The sequence below is a fragment of the Crocodylus porosus genome, unplaced genomic scaffold (assembly GCF_001723895.1).
Source record: "Crocodylus porosus isolate Cpor-Errol unplaced genomic scaffold, CroPor_comp1, whole genome shotgun sequence".
Classification (NCBI taxonomy): Eukaryota; Metazoa; Chordata; order Crocodylia; family Crocodylidae; genus Crocodylus; species Crocodylus porosus.
The window spans coordinates 3,742,007-3,759,598 of NW_017728927.1; positions in this window are offsets into that span (position 1 = coordinate 3,742,007).

Consider the following 17,592-nt stretch of genomic DNA (forward strand, 5'->3'; position numbering starts at 1 on the left):
GGCAATCCCTGCTGCCTCCCACTGACCCATGCTGCATGGGGGGCTCTGCGAAGACCCCCCAAACCCCCTCCTCGCTCCCCCTGCCCCCCCACTGCTGCCCCGCCCACCCCAGCTCCAGCCCTTTAGGAAAAGAAACCCTAAAACCCCGAACTCACCAGTTCCTGCCCGGCGGGAGGCAATCCCTGCTGCCCCATGCCACATGGGGGGCTCTGCATGAGCTCCCCAAAGTCCCTAGACCACTGCAGGAGTGGTGAGTCCCAGGGTTTTTCTTGAGGTTTTTTTCTTAAAGGGCGGGAGCTGGGGCAGATGGGTCACCCGTGGAGGGGGCTAGCGGAGTGAGGGGGGGGTTGGAGGGCTCATGCAGAGCCCCCCATGCAGTGTGGTGCAGTGGGGGGGCAGTGGGGATTGCCCCCCCCCACCTGGCAGCACCTAGTGAGTGGGGACTTTTTTTTAAAGCACTGGGAGTCGGGGCAAGCAGAGCAGCCATGGGAGGGCCTGGGGAAACGGACAGGGGTCAGGGGGGTTGGGGGAGCAGGCAGGGGATGGGGCCTGGCAGGGATCCCCCCCAAGGTCCCCTTCCCTCTCCTCCAGGTCCCCCTCCCCTGCCACCTACTTACCAGCTCCAAGTCTAGCTCCAGCTCCCTGCTGCAGCGGACTGGGACTGCCTGAATCATCGAAACTCTCCGAATGTTTTCCAAAGATTCAGAGAGCTTCAAATTGATTTGAACCTTTTTATTTGTCCCGATTCAATTCAGATTTGGAAATTCGGCCACCAAATCGGGCTGAATCTCCTCTGAATCGAATCAGCACCTGAAGCTTTGCTCAGCCCTAATGACCTTATATAAAGAGAAATGAATAGATGCAGAGGAAAGACAGGGAAGTCAAAGAGTTCCTTTTTCCCCTACTTGCAGAGGCAGGGATCTGGACAGCAACAGGACTGCCAGCGAGGCTCAACCAGAGATAACACTGGTTGGTTCAGGAAGCATTTACCACACACTTTGTTTAGCATCTTTCACGTTTGGCAGTGTTTGCTCAAGCATTGCTCAAGTGAGGGCCTTGTTACACTTTATACCACGAGCCACACATACGTTGATGGATATTAGTGGTAGCTCAAGTTTGGAGCAATCACACTTCAGGCCAATGTGAAAATGTGCTTTGCAATTGCACCGTGAAAATGTCTTCTGCAATTGCACTGTGCTTTGCAATTGCACCCAGATGAATGGCCAGGCCGCCTTGGCACCAAAAGCTAAGCCTGCAGAGGCTTCTGAGTTGACGTGCCATGGCGGGAAGCCACCGCGGCAGGTACAACATTGATCAGATGGCGCAAAAAATTCTTACAGGCTCGAACAGGAAACATACCATATAAAGGGGTTCAAACGGCAGCACGCAAGACAATTGGACAATCGTTGAGCAGTGTGTTTAAAACCGCGCCTGCGGATGGAACTGAGACCACAACTCTGAGGCTGAACGGGCAAGGGTCTGATCACCCCACGCTGACTCGCCCATCTTTGAAAAGAGGCATTTTCTAAGGCCTTCACGTTTACCCGCTTCCCTAACCTGATGGCGTTTATGCGCGTGACGTAATGTTGCATCTGTTATCGCCTATGATTTTTTCATGCCTAACCATGAGTACTATTGAAAGTGATAGCAATGATTGATAAGTTCGACCTTTGCGTAGTTGTATTTGTTGTAGCCACCACTGTTTGTTGTATTTTAATGTATCTTTCTATCTTAAAAATCATTCCATAGTTAAATAAAAAAAAACCCTTTTTCCAAAAATCATTGTATGCTTTTGGCTCACCCAAGTGCACACCGCATCTCGAATCTCCACAGCCAACAGGGGCCTGGAGGGCTGAAAGGTAAGAAACCCTGCACCTCCCATTTCAGCTCCCCCCTCCAGCTGGCCCCTGCCTTGTCCCCTTCCCACCACCCCTGGGGGCTTCCCCTTTCCCCTTGGGATTCCCTCCTGCCAACCCTTCCCCCCTGGGCCTCCCCCCAGCCCTCCTACTTCCTTGTGGCTGCCTGCACTGTCTGTCCCAGGGTGCAGGCAAGGAAGGACTAATCTGCCAACCTAGCTGCCAGACAGCAGGCACAATCTGAGCCAGCAAGGTGGGGGTTGTGGTGTTTATACTAGGGTGTAGCCTAGACTGGCTACATCTTAATGGGCACATCTACACATGTGCGCAGTTGGTACTGCACAGTCATTTAGTACTTGCTTTAGCAATGACTAAATGACTGCACAGTACCTGCAATGCACGGGTCGTTTCTGACCCTATTGCACAGTACTTTGCTGCTACTGCTCAATAGTGGTGCTTTCATGGTTAGTGTCTGCCAATACTATGCTGCCATAGCTCATCGCTATGGAGATGCAACATCTTGTGTAGCTGCACCCAGTGCAACTCAAACCGAGTAGTACAGATTAGAGATAATCTTGCCCTGGACTGGCATAACTCTGAGCTGCATAACAAGTACTTAAAACCAGTTTCAAGTGTTAATGTGAGGAAAATCCAGGGGTTAAGAGCTCTAGGAGTGGCCCTGAATCACCCTGTAACAAGGCCCTGGGGGGCAGTGTTGTATTTATGATTCACTTGGGGTGCCAGGATTTTTGGTGAGAGCCATGGAGAAGTATCTCCCATATCACACATGACAATTGTGTCTACTTTATCCTGAGGAAGATCTTGGCACAATTCATTCTTCATTTATGCCTTCTAATTGATGGAATTACCCTTTAGAAAAACATACAGGGAAAAAGTGATGATGAAGAATACCATAGCTTAGTGATCCAGAGACTGCACTCGGTGTGCAATTCAAGGTGCTGATACAGTTGCTCTATACAAATTGTTCCTAACTTTCTAAAAAGTCTTCTCTGTGCTGTGACGAAAACACAGCATTGGATCCTGATGAGTTCCTACTGACAGCCTCTGGAATCAACACTGCCACTGATGTAATAATCTGGTAAATCTTGAGTCTTAGAAATCAGGGAATAGAGAAACATCAATCTGTTTACAGTGTGTGTTGCATGAAGAACAGGTGTTGGTTCATAATTTTATTTGGGGATCAAATCTTTAATTTGGTTGATTTGGATTCACTTCTCTCCAGTTTTTTTTTTTTAGTGAATGGGACATGCACCCAGATGTTCATTTTAATGCGTTTAAGATGAAAATCAATCAATCATATACATAACTAAAAGCAAAAAGTTCATTAAAGATTTGTGGAATTTTAGCAGAAAAATATCACAGCAAAGGGAAATCAAATACAGTGGCATGAATTCTCCATAATGTCAAAGCTCCTTTGCAAGGGAGGCTTAAATCTAGTGAAAATCCTTAAATTGGGGGTGCATGTCATTCATGCCTACATACTTACTTTAAGATCCCCTTACACTGGCCAAGCAGAGTATCATATAAAAACCAGGCCAGTATGTATAAGCAAATGTTCCACCTCCCCCACCATTAGCCTTATTCAATGTTCCCTCATCCTTTTTCATGCTTTAATCCCCTGCCTGTACATCATGTAGTGTTTAGTTCATTGCAAAGCTTATTTCTGAAAGTGCATGGTCTTGCTGGAAGGAAAAGGCAGAACAGCCAAAACAAAATAAATAAATAAAAAAACCTAAACCAAAAAATAAACTTATTCTTCCCTCTGGGAAGGATTAAGACAGATATTGTATCTCAACTTCTTATAAGTGCAGCAGTGACAATCATTTATTTTAAACATTTTCATTTTTCTTCTGACTTCTCATTCTCTGATTGTCAGGGGCAGTAGCTAAGGTCAGGTTATCCTTTGCCTCGTGAAACAATCTTGCCTTTAAAAAAAAAAAAATTGGTCCTTGGGTGGCAGCAGCTATTATTTTTTCTCTCCTGTTTTTCCCCCCCTTCATCTTGTGGATTGGACTCTGTATGCCTTATACTTCACTTCCTCTCTCTGGTGTATGGCTTCTATAGGTCTGATTTCACTTAGGTTCATTGAACATCCATGTGACTTTTGAGGTTTAGCCAGGGGTGGGAAAGAGGATATACCAAGGGGGCAGAGAGTTCAAGCTTCCTCTCTATTAAATTCCCCAGTTCATTCTGAATATAGAATAAAAACTATGGAGAGAAAGGAAGGTCTCTTGGTTAAAGCACTGAATTGTGGCTCATTAGCCATAAATAGATGTCTTGTTTGACGCAGGCCTGACTGTCCTGGGATGCGACCTGGATAAAAACAGGCCTGACCCACCTCTCTCGTCCAACATGCATTGCTTCTTTTCTACTGGTAGGAGGCCAGCAAGAGCTCTCAGCCTGGCTGGCTTGCCCCTACAATGACCCACAGTAACTTTGTGGCAGTACACAACTTTGTGCCAGAAAAAAATGTTAGCACATTTTATCCTGCATTAGAGGGACTTTAGTGGGACAGTGGCCTTGTACATCCATAGGATTCTGGGACAAAAAGCTTTCTCTGGGACAAATCTGACATCGATTTACAGCCATTACGTATTTGTACAGCCCCTCACCTAGTAAGGCCTTCTTAAATGGAGCACATAGATGTTCACATAATGAAAAGTTACAAGTCATGGAATTAGAAATGTTCCCTGTGCTTTTCAACCCCTATCCCCTTTCTCCCCACGAAACCAAATCCCAAACCAAAACATAATAAAAGCACCATGCAGGTTACTTTTCTGATCATACCTTCTATTTAGACCTTCTTTTACCCAAAGGAATTCCAGGGCACTTCACAGCTTTTTTATATATAGACCAGTGTTGCCAGGCGTACAATAATTATTGCATTTATATGATAATGTCAACCCTTGTATAATGTATGATCAATAATAGTAAAAGTGTTCAAGATGTATGATAATTTTTAAGACAACTAATTGATGCAGCACATGCAAAGCCCAAGTCATTCTCAGGGAGTCTTAACTGAGTTTTGGGTTTGCTTTCTTATGACCGACTGCCTCAAAATAAAAAAATGTTTCAACTTAGATGACTCAGTTCTCACTCACTCACTGGCGTTTTACAATGAGAAATATAGAGTAAATAAGAAGACTTATTTGCATACTTTTCAAGGTACGATAGTTTTTCAGCAACTATGATCATTTTGAGCTTCCAATATGATAATTTCATATTTAAGACTGGCAATGCTGATACAGACCATAGGAATCCCTTACTCACTGCTAAGATGTTGTCTGTGCTGGAGTAGGTCACTGAAATAGTAACAACGTACAATATTTTCAGGCTGAGATCTAAGACTAATTTCTCCACCACAAAACGAGGGAAATTTCAGGAGGCAGAAAAAAACTGCTCAAAAATAGATCACGGCCAGAATGGCAGGGTGAATAATCCGACTCTAATAGAAAGCCCATGAGACATCAATACTGAGGATCTGAGTTTTACATCTTATTGGAATAGCAGGACATCTAGCAGCACAATACCTCCTCCTGTGTACTCCCTGATACATGAGCTTTTCTAACATACGTGAATACAAGCATGATAATAATAAAAGTTCATTTGGCATCATGAAACAACTGTGAATAGCTTATAGTCACCAAGCAACACAACGGGTGTTTGACTCTATGGTGCATACAGTGACTTCCTAACAGCTAACTCCTTGGAGCACACTTTCAAAAGCCAGACTCCTGGCTATACTACTCATATTGTAAGCTCCTTAGGGCAGGGACTGTTACCCCTTGTGTGCTGTATTTCTACAGTGACCAAGCACCGGAGATTCTGATCCCACAATTGCTCCTAATAAAAAGTGGAATTATTATTTCTTTTTGTTGTCACACAGCAACTAGCTTGTGCTTTTTATTTTTTTCTAGTGAGCTTATTGATTAGATCCACTCTTAGCTACTCACCCCGCAAAAGAACTTCCTTCAAGGAAAAAGAACAAAACACAACAGTGTTTTCTTTTCTGGTTTCTTTCTATTTGAATTGTACTTCCACAACAATTACCCCTCAAGAAGTTTCTGTTTTCCCAGAGAGACATTTACTCAACAATATTTCGAAAGCTTGGTTAAAGACGAGTCAAGTTCTCAGACGGCGGCTCAATTCAAAGACAGGGATTCTTCACTAAAGGAACAGTAGGGCCCTTTCTGAACAAAGTGTTTAATATTCCGAGGTGAAATCTTTTTTTCTGAAGTGAGCCTGACCTTGCAGCATTTAAACTTAGCCTGGTTCCCCAATTTCTAAAATAACGTATTCACAAGAAGGGTGACAGCCTCTCAGAAACACTAACAGTGGATGCTGCACTATGCAGAACAGAGCAAGACTGCAGGAGGAGAAAAACAGCTGGTTTAAATGGGGAGGTTTGCCAAGAACCCCCACATGATTTGTACTCAGTTCTTACTGCCTTAGTACACCCAGAACTAGGTAGTTTGGGGATGATAATTTTTACTTAATCCACAGTAAGGATGCTTATTAATGTCTTCAAGCAAAAAGTGCTGTGTACATAACGTGTTATTTTCAGTACTGATCAGGGGGGTTGGCTATATTTTTTCCTATAAATCCTGAAAAAGAAACACAGATTAGAGGTAACACTTCATCAGGAGCTGAAAGATGTAGAATCCCTAAGCCATCTGGTTTATGTTATCTATGAGCATTCAGCTAGTGGAATCTGCCATAGTTAGACAAGAGTGGCAGCACTTTACTTCCAGGAATAGCTGCAGGGGTCAGTCAGTAAACATATCTACTGTAAAACTCCATTAGCACATACATTATCCCCTTCCAAGAGGAACAGAGCCAGTTCTTTTCAAAAGGAGCTTTTGAATTGTAAAAGACTAATAATTTTACCAATACCACCCACTAATCTGCCTGTCCTTCAGTCTCTGAGCCTCACTCTGTCAAGTCTTTAACAAGCTGATACTCTGTGGATTGACTATTTTTGCTTTTCACAGATCTGTACCATAAAAATTACAATTTTTGTTGCTTCTTACTTTGGCTTTAGTTAGTCTCCCTCCTGGTAATAGGAATTAGCCCTATCTCAGGATATAATCACACATTTCATATTAGATATCAGCTTTATTCCTGAAGGACTGCAAAGCACTTTACATAAACTGATTTACAAGTCATACACAGGTCTTACTTCTTCCATCACCAAAATGCAGCCTCCCAGGATTAAGTCTGATAGTGACTATTAAATCCACCAGAACAAAACAAAAGGTTTTAAAACATAAAAAATGAAGTAAGGGGGCAATTTCGCTAGTTTACGACCACATCCAAACATTCAGTTTTTCCTGGGAGATGTATACAGATTTTAGGTTTTTTCTTCCAGAGCAAGAGGGCCATTCCAAGGGAAAAATAACCTGAGAAACCTGAGAACAACTAAGGTTAAATCACTCCTGGAAGAGTTTCTCCTGGGAGAGTGAATGTCCATACAACTTACCCTTCTGAAAGAAGTTGTAGTATGGACCTCCAGCATCTCAGGAGGCTTTGGTCCTCCTCTTCTTGGTCTCCTCCTTACCACCCCAGGACAGTGTGTCACTTGGGCTGGACTCTACTACATTATTGCCTCCTTGCAATGTTCAAAATCAAGGGGACCCCAAGGCATAATCTAGACCCTCTCCCAATAAGTCTCTTATGCTAGGTACAAAGGAGAACTTTACTGGTTACAAGGAGTAGGTTTGGAATAGAGTACAGGATAGAGCAATATCAGAGAAATCCCTTAGAGCAAAGTGGCATGGTAGCCTTTGATCACGCATCTGAGTTACTGTAAGCTATATATCTAGTTAGAGCTCAAGAAGCTTACTCATGAGTATCATCCAGAGGCAGGTGGATATTCCCTCTGGAGGCAGGCAGTTCACTGATTATGAGTTTCAAGAGAGAGAGCAAGTTTCAGATGGTTCAGCTTCTCTCTGTGAGTTTCCATCATGTCTACTGCCCCTCCTCCTGGGCAGTCCTTACCTTATATAGCCCTTATGACCTCATTCACCTGGTACAATGAAGGCCAGCAACTGTTGGCTGCCAGCCAACCAATTTGAAATGCATCACTTGTTGCCAGGTAGACTGGCATTGCTCAGAACAATAGGGAGCCCAAGCCCCTCACCCAGGTATGTGATTCCAGTCACACAGGCAGAGGGAACAAGTTACCCCCCTCCCTCAGGAATGTATCCAGCTCAGGTTACAACTCAGGGTCACATGAAGAGATGGGGCACAGGAGTGACCATGGTAACCAAATTGTCAGGTAGCAGAGTTTTAGAGAGAGACAGGGATGGTATTCCACCACAAGTTGTGTGAATAAAAGCACCTAGGACAAAGATACAAATGAAAGTAGATTCAATTGAGATTATACTGGGGTTCTGGGGTTATGTTGTAGCAGAGACCAGAATCACCAGTTTTGGTATCTACAATATAAACAGGAATGGTGCCAATAATTTTCCTGCTTACGTTAATACAATGTAGGAGTTAATCTGTGGAAGTTCAAAAAGATACAGTAGATAAAAACTGGCACAAGGGGAAATAAATCAAGATGTCCAAAGATTTTTATAGCCTTTTTTCATAGTGAAATGAACTTAATACTAAAAAAAAAAGTCCTATTCTACTTATACCACACTCACTGCATAGTCACAGCATCTGAACAACTCCTAGCAGCGTGCTAAGCAGTGGAGCTGACATCTGTCATGTGGTGCTTGCTCTCCTTTCCTCTTTCTAGGGGAAGAAGCATATTCAACAATGCCTTTTGATAAGGTTCTGCTTTATTTCCTAATATCCCTGTTAGGGAAGGCAAGGTCCAAGGAATGCGCTCAAAACACTGCTTCAGGAAATGGAGCCATGGGGCTAGCTACAAAACGAAAGTGCAGGGGTACTTGGACAAAGATCCTCATAGCACCCAACCAATGTGTTTCAAGACCCAGAAGGATCACCTGTAACTTGGAAGTGCCAGGGCAAACGGTGGACAGTTACAACTTGTGTAACACTGGTGTAGGAACGAGTCCCTTGGGATAAAGGCTCTCCAGAAGCCTTCGTATCTACCTCAGAAACCTGAAACATCTCTATTTAGAGTCAGCTCAGAGGGCCGTGTTCCTAAAATGGGCGCTGTCTACTGTAAATGAGCCCCAACCCATCAATTTATTCAATGTAATCAAACAGTAATGGCCTTCAGTTACTGGTCTCCTGCTCTTGACTTCCGCCCATGACCTGAAGACCAAAACTGGTTTCCATCCTCAGTCCCCTGAGCCAACCAGCCACCTTTAACCCTTCTGCCTTTCACTTTGGACTTCACAGTTTTAAAAAGCAAACTTGTATAGAAATATTAAATACTTTGAAGAGCTCCACAATAACCATTGTCTGGTCTATATATAAGCTATTTCAATCTTTCTTTTGTGTGTGTTGCTTCTTGTAACAATACCTTGGTGACAAGAGATTTCTATATAAGTGGATGCCCTATAAACACAAGTAAAGATATTTTTGTAGCTGAAAATGAGAAATGTATTATTGATATGGTCATTAATTATATATTTTGGATTCATATTCGAGTTTTGATGGATGGCACAATACGTAAAGATATATAACCACCATCACACTGTACAATCCCTTTTTACTATACATGGTGCCCATTTTCTTTTGGCATGAATATTTTATTCTGAATCTGCATTTCACCTTCTTATTTAGCAGTTTCCCCAGAAGCTTCCCATTTGTTCTCCTCCTCCCACTCAGTATTTAGACAGAAGGTAAGAGGCCTTCCCACTGATATAATCTACAGTCCTATTCCTAAATTAGAACAAAATACAAAGCAAACATCTCAAACAATTAAAATACATGCAAGTAAAATCTCTGCAATTTTGGTCTTGCTTCATATGTTCTTAATATTATTTCCCAAGACCATTCACTTCTAACTATACATCACAGATTATGGACAGCTTTTTTGATGCCTTGTAGAAGTACTGCCAATCCAGATGCTATTTATTTTGGAAATCCAATGCACAGCAAGTTGCCTTGTTGGGTTCTTTTTTAATATATTTTTTAAATGTGTATTTTTTAATTATTTGTTGGCTACTTGACAGTTTGAGGAGGGGGAGCAAAAACATAAAATGAATAAATAAAAATAAATCACAGTACCAAATTCTTGGCTACTGTAAACTAATAAAGACCACATCTGAGAGTATAAGATATATTAAGTGTGTGCCTTTTTAAGAGACAATGAGCCAAGTGTGCTTTGAACAATCAGGTCTCTTTAGGGAGTTCCAGAAAGGATACCGCAAATTTGAGGTACTTAGATTCTGAAAAGTATAAGAAATCCTGTATTAGAAATGATTATCACACATAGAATATCCCACCACATATTTCTGCTTCTGTTTTCAGTGTGAACTCATGTACACAGTATACCTTTTTTTTAAGACTCTCGTGGGAAGCCAGGCAAGATCTGAGGAGGTGGCTGGAAGGTTGAAAGGCAGAGAAAAAGTAGTTTTAGTCATGCTATAGTTTTCCTTGCCCTAACAAACATTTTTTTGTTCAGCTAAAAAAAGTGCTCCCTTGTGATTTTCCACCCTCTTCCCTGGAAACTCCTGAATGTCATCATAAGGAAGTTGTCTTTGGAATAAGCGACAAACCCAAAGTCCTATCATGGTCATTAAAGATCCCGAGGTGATTTTCTTCTTGCTTATTCCATATGAAATGTGGAATGTGAAAACGTGGTTAATTTTTTTCCCTGTCAAAGCATGACAACACTTCTCCCCAAGGTGAAAAGCTGGATAGACAATGTGACAATATAGACAGATAAAGGGCACAAGTTCATATCTCAATGGTGAGAAATATTCTGTGCTGAATTAAAAAGTAACAAATTGAGAACTTGATCAGTGGCCTAATTTGAGGAACAACCGTTATAGTTGAGATCCAGTAGTAAGAGTGCTAGTCTTGGACTTGGAAGATCTGGTTTTAATTCCCCCAGAATTCCAGTGTGAACTTGAGAAGTTACTTAGGTCCAGATTCTTCAAGGTATTTAAACACCTATTTAGACTCCTATTTAGATGCTCAAATACCTTGAAAGATCTGGGCGTTTGTCTGTGCCTCACTGCTCCATCTGTAAAATGGGAATACTGCTTAAACACCACAATGATATGGGCAAGGAAAGTGCCTAAAGCAGACGACTATTTTGTGAGTAGCTCTAGAGGTGAGTTATTTGTGGGTGGCCTGCCATGGCAACATTGGGAAAATATAACATATTACACCCCTACTCCCAATTTTGTATTTAATTTCTCTAGGTTTAACTACATTTTTTAACAGAAGCAAATTTTAATTTAATGGAACCGAGAAAATAGAATTTTTATTATCTTTTATGCTTGCTTCCTTTGGAACATAGATACTAAAATTCCCTTTTTAGAGACTGAAGACACAACTTTGTTATTAAAATATATGTGCATCATGGCCCTTACAAATCTCTATTAAACCGGAGATTAGGCAGGGAGTGGAACAGATAGACAGTATATTTTCATTCAATCTCTTTTAAAATAATGATGCATGCAACTTCATGTCATTACTTTTTAATGGTCTTAAGCCTATTTAATAGCACAGTAATATTCTAGAAAGGAACAGGGAATTACTTCCACATTTAATTTTCATTGCAAAAGTGAATGTGGTTCCTTCTATGCCAGATAAGCAGCTAAAGCTGCTTGGTACCTTAACCGGGATATGACTGCATTAGCTCTGCTACATTACAGCAAAGCTAATGAAACAAAGCAAAGTGATTCGTTTCAGGCTCCTTAAAGCATTGCAAAGTAATGTTCGGCTTGCTTCCAGGTTACGGTGTCAGCAGACACTGTGCCTCGCTGTGCATAAGGTTTGGCTTATGTGAATGGGCTGATTACTCATCCCATTTACAGACAGCACAAACTTAGACTTAAGACTCATTTGTGGTTCTGGCACAAGCCCCAGCGAAGAGCATCACAGGACCAGGTCAGGGACCAAATGGAAAGTTAGTCTGGTCCCTGGTTCCTCTCTCGATCTGGGGTGGAAGTGAGCAATACGTGTACTATCTCAACACTTATCAGTAAACGGGGACACAGGGGCTCCAGTGTTCTGGCTGGCACACCAAGGAAGCGGAGCCCAGTCTCCACACAGTCCTTTATTCTGCTTCCCCAGCCTGCAGAGGAAGAGAAACAACAGACACAGAGGGTGAATCTACACCCGATACTGTACTGTGGAGTTTAATAATTAGCTCTGCAGTAAAGCATCACTGTCTACACATGCAGCACTATTAGACTGTAAACTAAGTCAACTGTAGGATAGTACTGCCTGACACAACTGCAGTGGAATAGTTATATTCGGTGAAATTCACATGTAGATGGTGACTGGGGCTGGCTAGAGCATGAGGGTTCTTCAGTGCAGGTGCTGCATGCTGACTAGCCCCACACCGCAGCACCCTCATGCCCCAGCCTTCCCCTCTGCAGCACACTGAGCAGCTCTGGGCTGGCAGGCTGACTTCCTGGATTCCCTGCCTACCAGGGCTGTGCTGCCCTGGCTCAATGTTCTGTGGTCCCAGGTGCATGAGTAAATGCTATGCCCAGGAGCAATAAGCTTTGGTAAAAACTGCCAGAATTTATTGTGTTGCATTAATATGACATGTAGACATGTACAGAGAATCTACTTTCCTTTCTATATGGTGACCCACTATATAGGTACCGAAAACTCCATGTGCATCTAGGCACAGACCCAGAGGGGTGCGGTGATACAGTCACATCCCACTTTGATTGCTCTATGGCAAACCCCCCAGTTTTTCTTTTTTTAAATTTTGAAATGTATTCCCTCCCTTTCCGAATTATTTCTGACTTTTCCTCTCCCTCTCTATTCCCTATAGATAAGTATGAGTAAGTTAAGACATAGGATAAGCTTTATTATTTTGTAGCAAGTTTTCTTCTTCTCTCTCTCCTTCTTTGATCCACTGTTTTATATTGTATAATTATTATATTTACATTGATGTTTACTGTGCGATTAGTGCTTTACTGACTGACTGGACATAGGCACTTTTTTTTAAATTCATACTATATGATTTAGACCTACACGTGTAAATTAGCATAAGTAATGTCAAGTAATGTCAAGTTTCCATTTTAAATATCAAGTCTCTACCTTGTGTCCTCTGACTCATGTCTAACCATGTAAATTGGTTCCTGAATGAATGGGGATGAATGAAGGTGCTTGAGATACAATGGTAATAGGCCTCTACTGAATAATCAACTCAACGACTGGACCATCAGCTCAACAACCAGACCATTTCCTTCCATTGACTTACCCATGAACCACGGACACAGCATTTGAAAGACAAAGACCCACTATTGCAACACAGATACCTGAAACTGCAAGTTCTTGGCTGGAGTGCACATGCTCAGTACACCAGGGCTGACCCCTGCTACTAGGGTCATCAAAGGTCTGCCCCTATAAAAAGGGGTAGTGATGACAGACCCAGTGGGATGCCCTCTCCATCTGGACCAGCACCATGCCACACCACCTATCCACCCAGAGACCCTGCTGGTGACCCTCTCTGGAAAACACCTTACTGGAGAAGACCCTGACTGGCCATCGAGGATCAACTCACAGCCCAGGATAGGTAGCTATCACCCACATTCCTTCTCCAAACACAGGATCTGGACTCTGTCCCTGTACACTTTAACTTCAGTCTCTCCACCAAGCCATTCTCCTCCTCTGCTACCATTTGTGTGTGCATGTGTGTGTATAGGAACCAATAACTTCATGGGGCTGTGTAGTCTGTTGTCTGTTTAATAAACCTCTTATTTTGAAACCCCGAGTTGGGCTTTTGTCTTACTGACCTCCCGACCCTTCTCCTTGATCTCCTGGCTATCTCCCAGCCTTCTGCCTCCCTGTTTCCTGGCCCAATCTCCCAGTTTTCTGCCTCTCAGTTTCCTGGCTGTCTCCTTCTTGCCACCAGGCTTTTCCCCTTACTTCCACCCTGGCACCAGGTGACTCTGTGCAACCCTGGGGCACATTAACCTTAAGTAACCACAAGCCCCAGTGACCCCGAGTAACCTTAAGGCACTTGACCTTAAGTAACCCCAGTTTCCCCTCCAGTCTGCCAATTCTAATCCTGGCCCCAGCAACTTTCACTCCTGGCACTTTCATTCTCTTATTTTTCCCTCTCTCATCTTAATCCCCATCCATCTCCCTCCTTCTGGAAATCTTTGACCCTTGATTCCCCTTCCCATAATCACCAAGCACCCCAGGTACCCTGAGCACACACATATATACCATACCACCCAAGTTAGGAACTCACCTGTGTGTATGTGTAGGTAGGTGGTGTGTGTGTGAACTGGAAAATACACACACACACACATTGTGTGTGAGATATATGAATTAGTGATCTGTGTATGTGTATTGAGTATGTGGGTATTGACATCTGATTTTTGTCTAATTTTCAGTGTGTATAGTGTGTATGTGCTTGAACTGGTGATAAGTGTACATGTGCTTAGACTGGTAATCTTGGATGTGTATGTGCCTGAGTTGGTAGTGTATGTGTATATGCCTAGTGTGTGTATGCACCTAATAGATTTTTGTGTGTGTATATGTGCAATTGTGTCATACCCTCCCATCTAACAGTGCAACTTTGAGATCCTCAGAGTTGGCCTGGCCCTACAGGAAAACACTTCTTCCTAATAGTGCAGTGGCGCAGAGCAGAGCAAGATGCTGCTGTGAAAGGAGGTGTCACTGCCAGGAGGCTCTGTGGCTGACATAAAATTAAGAGCTTTTGATCTTTGCTTATCATATAAAAATGTGGCGGGTCCACAGCCAGAGAAGAGTTAACCTGGCTCTTGGCATCGGCAGCTCCTCTCTCAGTAGGGTCCTGCCTCCAGTCCTAGATCTGTTGGTATGTGCATCCCCAGCCAGGTTCCAGTCTCCTTTGCCCTTCCGCTGTAGTTGAAATTTATGGGATTCACCTGCAGGAGTGGCTCACTGTTAATTATTCCCCAATTTAATACAAGAATTGGGCATTAGTAGCTAAAGCACAGAACCTTACATTCCTACACTGGGTCTCCAATCTGAGCTGTGTTAGCTACACTGAACACATTTGCACTAAAGAGAATAAATAATTAAAATATGCACCAGCTATTTGTTACCTAACCACTTTTTGTGTAAGGTCACACTTTATTACAAGTACATTTCATGCTATTTTTCCAGGCATGTAAAACACAGAATATACACCATCTCATCCAGAGGATATTACTAGTCTCACTTTTGCTGGGGTCATATGTCTCAAAGCACAGAAATTAATATTAAGAGGAAGCCCTAATTTATGAATAAAGAAGAGATATCAGGATGCACACACAAACACAGAAAAAATAGGTTAGAAAAATACTGAACTAGTCTTTGGGTCTATGACCATCTACAGAAGTTGAAGATCTGCTCAGATGGGGAGGGCCTTTAAGGCTGCATCAGTTTATATGGGTAATTCTCCATTCTTGTTTTCTCTTCTTACCCATTCAAACTCTGATCTGACTTCCCAACATGCTCACCCCATCTCATAATAATTCTTTTTTTTTCCTTTCTGCCCCAACCACATTGCTTAAATAAATGCAGGAGAGGTGTGACATGTAAAATCTAAGATTAGCTGGACCTAGGGGTTTCAAGTTGCATCTCTTTCATTTTTGGTTTCTCTACAAGCTCCTGTACCTCTAGCACATCATAGCACCAGCACACGTAGCAGCAAAATCAAAACTTAAATGCCCTAGCAAGTCTGGAGACCATTTATACTGACAAGGACAAGGTACTGCACCTAGGGAGAAAGAACCAGCACCATACCTACAGGCTGGGGAACTCCCTTCTCATTAGCACAGAGGCAGAAAAGGATCTTGGAGTCATTACTGATTCCAAGATGTACATGGGCTGCCCATGTGAGGACACAGTCAGGAAGGCTAACTGCACCTTGTCATGTATCCACAGATGCATCACGAGCACGTCCAAGGAGGTGATCCTCCTCCTCTATGTGACACTAGTCAGGCCACAATTGGAGTACTGCGTCCAGTTCTGGGTGCCACACCAGGAGGAATATGGCCAGCATTGAGTGGGTCCAGAGGAGGGCCACCCGCATGATCAGGGGTCAACAGGGCAGGCTCTATGAGGAGAGGCTATGGGACTTGAAGCTGTTCAGCCTCCACAAGAGAAAACTGAGAGGGGATCTGGTGGCTGTCTATAAACTTACCAGAGGGACCAGCGGTGAATGGGAGAGTCCCTGTTCCTCTGAGCATTACCTGGAGTAACTAGGAATAAAGGCCACAAGTTGGCTGAGAGTAGGTTCAGCCTAGACATCAGGAGGCACTACTTCAGAGTCAGGGCAGCTAGGATCTGGAAACAACTTCCAAAGGAAGTGGTGCTCACTCCAACTTTGGGGGTCTTCAGAAGGAAGCTAGATAATCACCAAGTCAGGGTCGTTTGACCCCAGCATTCTTTCCTGCCCATGGCAGGGGGTCAGACTCGATGATCTCCTCAGGTCCCTTCCAACCCTACCAAATATGAAATTATGAAACTATGAAAACTGGGTACATCTACACGAGATGCTAAAAGCATAGTAAACCAATTCTACCGTGCATTAGTGCATCACAATGAAAGCTGTGCTAATGCACTAATATACAGTAGAATTAGCTTACTGCACATTAGTGTCACTTAAAAGATGTGCTGATGCTACCACACAGCAGTGCTGATTACCGCGCATTAAGTTAGCACCTTTTATTATAGGTACTAAATGTATCATAATTAAGGTGCATTAATGCAAGCGTAGACATGACCATTTAGTATTAACTAGGAACTAGCTTGTCTTAACATCTGTGGTCTCATTTTACCCTGATGTACACTGGGATGTCAGTCAAGCTGCTTCTCATTTACATTTAGAAAGGAGGAGAGAACTGGGCCTCTTGGTTTTTCTATTAACAAGTAAATACATTTCTTCATCCCCTTCAAAACAAGACATTCCTGTAGCAAGAGAACCATAGGATTGCATGGGTGCCCTTTGGAGGCTAATTTAATGGGAAAAAATTCAGAGATAAAGTGAAGTCCCAGCAGCTCAACAAACGAGTATTTCTTGGGCTGAAATTTCAAGCCATTTATTTTTTTTCTTAGAGGATGGTGCAAGAACCAGTGCTTCAACAATAATTAACTTCTCCAGGATTGTTAGTGTTTCTGCAAGAACAATCCTCCAGTCTCTAATTATAGATATGGAGTATAATATTCCGGTGTTTGGTGACCTTTTAGAGCAGCACTTACTTCAGTTTCAGGTACCTGAAAATACTATGTGGGGAGGGAAAGGAGATACAGCAGACCCTTGAAAAGAAACAGAGCACAGCAGTGGGGCACGTTATGGCACCTTGCCTTCTGCACTTGTATTCCAGACCATACATGTTCCCCTAGAGAGAAATCTCTTGTTATCTGTGAAGCAGAAGAGTCTGCTTGTAGAAAACAAGAACTAGATAAAGCCTTATTTAGCAGGAAAGGAATTTACATTTCCCTTTTTGTACAAGTTCATAGCACAAGAATCTAGGATTCTTGGCTCTGTAATTTCATAGATTTCATAGACATTAGGGCTGGAAGGGACCTCGGGAGATCACCGAGTCCAGCCCCCTGCCCAAAGGGCAGGAAGTCAGCTGGGGTCATAAGATCCAGCAAGATAAGCATCCAATTTGCTCTT